An 8,473-nucleotide genomic window follows, 5' to 3' on the forward strand; every position below is an offset into this window, starting at 1 on the left:
GCATGCTATATCATTGATCCAGCATAGTTTGTTTTCTTTCTCAATTAAGACTACGTCTGGCTTCTTATTCTCTATCTCATGATCGCACTGAATCATAAACTCCCTCAGGATCTTTGCAATTTCATTTTCGATGACGCTTTCGGGATTGTGGTCGTAATACAGTGTAGGTAAGAATGCACCGGAAACTTTAGTCATCTGTCAGATCGCAACAAGGACCTCAGAAAGATAATACTTTCCTTGAGATATGCGCTGTGACCAATAAGGCTACTTTTTGCAAGACATCAATCTTGCACGGGTTTTCCAGTTGCCTAAAGAAATTTTGGAGTTTCAATGGGATTGAGCCCAACGCTTCGATCACCAGGGGAATCGCTTTTACAATACCCACTCGCATTAGATAGAGTCTTGCCATTTCCACTTTCAACTCGGTGTACTGTCCATGCATTCTCATTTCAAGAAGGTTTTCATTTCTCTTATCAGCTCTTTCGCTAAAGTTTGCCGTGCCCCATCATTTCATCTGCATTTACACCCAAATGTTTTGCGGCATATTGCAGCAGGTCTTCATCGCAATTTATCAAATACTCAGCTAGCGTTCTCCTTTCACTCTGTATACAATTGTCTATACTAATTAGTCCTCTATCACCATTCTTTCATTTCATATACAGTTTGTTTACGTTTGGTTTAGGGTGTAGCGCCTCTTGTATAGTCATCAACTTCCTCCTCATTCTATCCAGTGTTGATATTCCTCCTTAGTTCATTTAAGTATGGACGCACTACATATGACCACTGCAACTGCCCAGATATTAATTGCGGTAATCAGATTTTTGGCATTCAGATTGGATTTCAACACCATCTTCACCCGTTCTTGATACGCCTCGCTGATATTGACTTTCATTTCTCTATGTAGAATGTCATCCAGCTCCAAAATCCCTAAATATCTATACCCAGTACCGTCGGATTCACCCATGGTCTCTACTGATGGTAACCGCAATCCTCTGCAGACTGCTTTCTTCCGTCTTTTCATATTAAGTACTGAGCCTTTGTTAATCCTAAATTCCATACCGATGTCCCTACCAAACTTCTCGAACTGTTTTCTTGAAGGAATCTATCTGTTATTCAGATTTCCCAAACAGTTTGTAGTCATGTATAAACGGAAGATGGTTCAATGATGGTCCTTTCTTCACACTCCGGTAACCCATCTTAACTTTCCTAAGTGTCATTGTTATGGGTATTAGTGCAATTACAAAAGTAGTGGAGAAAACGAATCACCTTGGAAGATTCCCCTTTTAATATTAACTTCTCCAAGGAATACATTACTTGAATACAATTTATTTTTCCTCATCCTTAACAGCACCTTTACCCTCTTCTTCCTGTCTACTCATCTCCCTGCTCTCAACTCCTCCACCTCTGTTTTCAACTCCGACCATCCTTTGTAGCAGGTTCTCTCAGACCCTCACTAATCCGATATGTATCTACTCCAGTTAAGTAACCCTTCCTCCTAATTACTCTCACTTGGTTCATTAGGTTATTTTCTGATATAGGACACATATCCTTTTCCATCCAAAATTTCAATGTCCATCGGCCTACTCCACATCTTCTTTCCAGCTTTGCTCTTTCATGACATTGAATAAGTGTATCGCATTCTTCCTTCGTTTACTTATGTCTGTTTTTGCGCACACCATGTATGTGATCTCTTGTGACATAACGATCGTCCGAGGCCAGGTCACTGCCATGATGCGGGCGGTTTCGGACGTGCCGGGCGGGAAACCTTCACAATGATCGGCTAAAGCTTCATTCTCGCCGTTAAGTCTTTTCTTGTTGTGTTGCAACATGAATTCATGAGTCGTTCGTGGGGTTCCCACGAGAGATGTTATTGAGATCCCATATCTCTCTCTTCCTCTCTTTATTTGTATAAAAACGTGCACATGCATGTTCATACGCATATATATAAAGAACATGCATGCATTGTGCCGCCTCCATAACCACTGTGGTTATTGTTAACACCATCGTTCTACCTATAGCATTTAAAGTTATCAATAATAATATGAGTCCCGGGATATTGCAGCAGATCTCCATCACTATTCTTTCTTTTCAAATACAGACTGTTTACGTTTGCATTTAACATTTATTATTATTGTTGTTGTTGTTGTTGTTGTTATTATCATCATCACCATCATTGCTGTTGTTATTATTATTATTATTATTATTATTATTATTATTATTATTATTATTATTGCTATTTCCATTTATTATTAAAAGGTGTTATTAAACATTGTTTAGTTACAACTTTTGAATTGCACTTGAGATAATCATAAATATGTGAGTGTTGAACGGAATAGTTGGAGGTGAATAGGCCAAATTCTACAGGTCTATAAAATAGATTCGGCAGATGGTGACGAGGTCAGCAATAGACATTCCTGTGCGATAAGAAGACAAAAGAGGTCTCACACCTTTTGGGTCTGCAAAAGTCAAATGTGTTTACTACTACCAGCGATCAATGAGAACGCTGAACTTCGCCTTGAAAAGAAGGAATTCCCCTTGTATTTTTAATTACTAATAGAAAAAAATAATTCATACATACATACATGCATACATACATACATACATACATACATACATACATACATATGTACATACATACATATATACATACATACATACATATATATATATATATATATATATATATATATTGATGTTCTCATCGTTGAATTTTTGAATTTCTAGATTTTTTGTTTCTTTTATGTTTATAAGTTTTGCTGTGGTTTACAGTTGTTGTAATTGTGCAGTTTGTATATATTTGCAGGTGCTTACCTACTTAATATTTTAAAAACCTTATCGTACATTCAATTTTGCAGCTGCAATAAAAGGTATGTTTACATATTCGGGTAGTTAGGGAGAAAAGAAAGATAAAAGATAAAATTTTCACAGAAAATTGTAGATATTAAAGTTTTGAAGTTATCTAGGGATGTTCTTTTGCATGTCCAATTAGCGAAGACAGTCGTGTTTTTGCAATAAAAAGTCTGTTTACATTTTCGAATATTCAGGAAGAAGAGAAAGAAAAGAAAAGTAGATTAAAATTTTCACAGAAAGTTGTAGATATTAAAGTTTTAAGATTTACTAAATATGGTCTTTTGTATGTCCGCACAGAGAAAAGTGTAGTATTCTTAGAATAAAAAGGATGTTTACATTTTCGAATACTGAGGGAGAAAGGAAAGGATAGCTATTCACAGAAGTTGTAGATACTAAAGTTTCTTAAAACTGATCGTTTGTGTGTTCGAAAACTGTAGATATGTAAGTTTCTTACCTTATTTTGAGGGAAATTTAAAATACTCACAGGAAATTGTAGATATTCCGGTGTTTGTGGGTTACTTTTCAATTGTCCTGCTGGGTTGTATTATTGTTAGAGCAGCGAAGAACACGTCCGGCCGCTGTCAAGGCTGGTGCTATTATTCCGTATCATTATTATTACTATTATTATTATTATTATTATTATTATTATTATTATTATTATTGTTGTTGTTGTTGTTGTTGTGATTGATGTTGTTGTTGTTGATATTAGCATTATTATTATTATCATTATCTCAGTATGAATCAATAATATCAAAACTATTTTTTGTTATTAGTTCCTTAAAGATATGTCTAACTGATTAAAAATTTCCTCTCCACAATATGGAGACGTTGTTCCGTTTAAATATTTGTAGATAAAATTTGAGTTAGTTGATGAGAAGCTTGAAATACTAAAGGTACGTTGAGTGAAATCTAAAGAATATGTCAAAATAATTGATATGACACAACAGCATTGTAATATCTCCCTCGCTTTATCTCTCTCTCTCTCTCTCTCTCTCTCTCTCTCTTTCATATTCATTGTTTCTTTATCCTCATCTGAATTCCATAGCATTTCGGTTAAGATTGACAGTTCGGATTATTACATTGACACAGCATGGCACATGTTCGGTAGATGGATATGTTCGAAGTCGAAGCTTGATAAAAGTTGCTGTTGTCAAAGTAAGTAATATTTATGGAAGAAAATTATTCATCCATATTCCGAAATCAATTGTTTTTCTTAACCCTTGCCAATATGGTTTGGATTGTGTGTGACGAATTTACATTGCTTCAATTCTTTCAATGAACATTAGATTTACGAGGAAATGTTATCTAAAGTCCTCTTGAATCCTGTTTTTATTGTAAGCTCTGTCAAGTTATACGAGTATACCGGATATTTTCTATCAATAATCTATCTATTTATGTTCTTTTACTCCGGAACACACAGCACACATATTACTATGCTTTATGTCCGAAGAATTGATGTAAAGCGATTGTATATTTCATAAAGAAATAAAATCGTTTAAGGGAGATATATTTCGTGTTATCTTTTGTACTATTTATTTTTCTTTCTTTCTCTGTCTTACACTTGATTGACGATTATGATGTTCGCAGAATAAAATACAGAGGGTAAACCACTCCAGTAAAGGAATATATGATTTATATCTTCAACCTATACATGTCAAGACAATTCTTGTAATATAACGGCATCAAGTCTTGCAATGAATTTATAGCTAATAATAGTTGATTACTTTAATTCTTCAGATGCTAAATGAACTGTAGATAGCGTTTTCCTTGCAATTTTCTTTTTAAATTCTTTGACAGAATTCTTCCAGTCTATCAGAGGTACTATTATATGTTTTACATTATTTGCCAAATCCATTAATCATAAAACCCAATGAAATGGCCAACTGATGAAGTAACAGTTCTGTAGACAAGCGCATTCAGAAGTAGAAAGCAACCTTAAATTTTCATTTTCTTTAACGGGTATCAGTTTTATTACGGTTTGGTAATTTACATAACAATGTGGTAAAGGGTATAGATCGACGTGAAAACTGAGGAAATACTGATAAAACGAAGACGTTTCAATATTCACTTGAGTTTATATCATTGCCCCTATTTTTACTAATACAGCTTCATGAAAGTTATGAACGAAATATGTTTTATCCTCCATTAAGGTACAGGCGTTTCCTTATAAAAAGAAGCCAAACATAGCAGAGACCGCAATATTCCAGTATTTTATTTTGGAACAGAACAAATTATTTAGACCAGCTGGATAAACAAGTGCATCGCATATGTCTGCTACATATTTTGGTGATGGTTGGCGAGGTGACTTCCAGGGAGTCATTACAAATTCTCAAGAAATTATCAAGATATTATTGTTCGTCATCTAGCTGTTTTAAGCAAAAATGAGGGGCATTTACTAAACAAGTCATAATTTAGCCCCCAAGAGCAACCGATGGAGAAAATGAAACCAGGTCTCTAACGTTCTCATTAGTTTATCTCTATAACGATCACAAATGTACAACTTATTACTTTGTTACACAAAGTAAATAACAACAAAATTACGGGATTTAATGCTCTTTGCGTGTCGATAACAAAAACAATAATAATCCTTTCTACTATAGGCACAAGGCCTTACATTTTGGGGGAAGTGGGCCAGTTGAATATATCGACTCCAGTACGTAACTGGTACTTAATTTATCGACATCCGAAAAGATGAAAGTTAAAGTCGACCTCGGCAATTCTGCCAGCTCACCTCCTTAACAAAAATGATAATCCTTTTTACTAAGGGCACAAGGTCTGACATTTTGAGGAGGGGACTAGTCGATTATATGGACCCCAGTGTTCAACTGGTACTTACTTTATCAACCCGACACGATGAAAGGCAAAGTCGACCTCGGTGCAATTTGAAATCTGAACGTAGCGACGGGCGAAATACCGCTTAGCGTTTCGTCCGGCGTGTTAACGATTCTACCAGCTCGCCGCCTTCTATAATAACTATTTCAAAGGGCAGTTTGGTGTACATACGGATGAGTCAATTACATCGACCCCATTCAACTGGTACTTATTTTATCGATCCGAAAGAATGAGACGTAAAGTTGACCGTGGGGGAATTGGAACTTAGATCGTGAAGTTGGATGAAATGCCGTTAAGCATTTTGCCTGGTATACAGACGATTCTGGCAGCTTGACACCTAAATAAGCACAATAGCAACAACAACAATAATAATGGTTTAAAATTTCGGCACAAGGCCAGCAATTTCTGGGAGGACAAGTGTAGTCATGGACCCCAGTGCATTATCTTCGCAAGCTAGATTCCTGAGACATTGCATTTGCGTTGTGCGCATACGTTTAGTGCGTAAAACTTATCTCGTAGACGGATTTTACTGCCAACAATATCCATAAGGAAAATCTCAGCTTTGCAAAATATAAGCAGATTATATTGAAGTAGGTAAAAAATTAAAGGAAACGTTAGTTTCTAAATTTCACACGTTTTAGGGATAATTTTTAGGACTAAATTAAACTAATGCATTTCATATGTTAGTTTTTATATTAAATTCTTTAAAAAGCCATTGGAAATGTTAGATATTTGAATTAAGTATTTGAAGATTTTCTGATTATTAAACAACTCTGTCAATACAGGTTTGCCACTAAATTAGAGAGCGCGTAGTTGGTAATTAGAAGCGATCATATCGGGAAGATTGTGATGAAATCATCACGAAATAGATATTTGATTATAAGATTCAAACAAGCAAGATATGCAGAAACTTACTTTGAACCAGTACCGCTTCAGTTACTATAATTTAATAATTGAATATATGTTAAGAATCTATATAACTGACATATTCGCAGTACAAATGCTGAGAGATCAGTTTTGATCTTGTTATTCGTGCATCCTATGAAATATACACCAGTCATGCATCAGGCCCACTTTCAAGTTAATATATCACTTCATTCTGCGATGTTTGACTTTTGCAAGTGTTAGAAATTTAAATGTACAAAAATGTGTTCTGTACTAACACAACATGTTCCATATGACGTGTATGTAATTACTACCATTTATCATTTACGTATTGTTTCAGTCATTTCAATGCCCTGCTGAGGCAAGCCTTGGAGAATACCAGTTCAGTAGAACAGATTGATCTAACTACTTAAATTGTATAAGTCTGATACTTATCTATCTATCTATCTATCTATCTATCTATCTATCTATCTATCTATCTATCTATTTATCTATTTATCTATCTATCTATATATCTATCTATCTATCTATATATCTATCTATCTATCTATCTGATTGTCAGTCTGTCGATCAATATATATATATATATATATTACTCTTTTACGCTTTTACTTGTTTCAGTCATTTGACTGCGGCCATGCTGGAGCACCGCCTTTAGTCGAGCAAATCGACCCCGGGACTTATTCTTTGTAAGCCCAGTATTTATTCTATCAGTCTCTTTTGCCGAACCGCTAAGTGACGGGGACGTAAACACACAAGCATCGGTTGTCAAGCAATGCTAGAGGGACAAACACAGACACACAAACATATACATACACATACATACATATATATACATATATACGACAGGCTTCTTTCAGTTTCCGTCTACCAAATCCACTCACAAGGCATTGGTCGGCCCGAGGCTATAGCAGAAGACACTTGCCCAAGATGCCACGCAGTGGGACTGAACCCACAACCATGTGGTTGGTAGGCAAGCTACTTACCACACAGCCACTCCTGCGCCTATGTATATATGCATATATATACATATATATATATATATATACATGTATGTATGTATGTATGTATGTATGTATGTATGTATGTATGTATGTATGTATATAGTTCAAATTTAGAGAAAAACAAAACAACCGAAGAGAAGAGAGAGGTGATAGAGCAACAAATAGGTGTATGAGTTTGACGATCGGGAAGAATGAAAACATTTTTGATGTTTCGAGTCTACATCCTTCGACAGAAAGCGTCATGAGGAAAAAAAAAAGTTTTGAACGTTCCATCACATGCCCAACGATGACATGATGCTATATGCTGAAGAGCACTTTCTAATGCAAATATTAGTATGCGATGTTGATCCTCGATACCCGAATCGTATCTCAGAAACTGTTCACCATTATCAAGTTTACAACATTCTTAAGCTATTTCAAAGCCAGTTCTAGCCCAAGGATGAAAGGGAAATCCAGAAATTTTTTGTCGACATCTTTGAATAATTCTGGAAAGTACAGGAAAACGAACAAGTTGGGAGCAAGTATTCTCTGTTAGCTGCGTAAACTTGCTTCTATGTTTTCCACCGCTTCATGCTTTATTTCTGCAACTATTTGTCTAGCATTTAACGAATCTACATCAGTTGGGATGAATGTGCTCACTAGAAAAATAAATAAATTTCGGCTAATGTTTTCCGTTACAGTGTGAATTTGCACTGAAATAGCCTTCTTTTCTTGCAGTTTCATTATTCTTTTCCTAGTTTTGTATTGTTTATACTTTCATCAACTACTTTTCTTTTGTTTTTGGTCGATACTATGAACTTTGTAATTTCGGGATAGGTAAATTAAAAATATGTACACTAAATTTGCAACACTCTTTATACACAGTACCGTACTTAAGAGAGAAAGTAAAACTATTAACAGAG

Source organism: Octopus sinensis, linkage group LG4 (genome assembly GCF_006345805.1).
Source record: "Octopus sinensis linkage group LG4, ASM634580v1, whole genome shotgun sequence".
Lineage (NCBI taxonomy): Eukaryota > Metazoa > Mollusca > Cephalopoda > Octopoda > Octopodidae > Octopus > Octopus sinensis.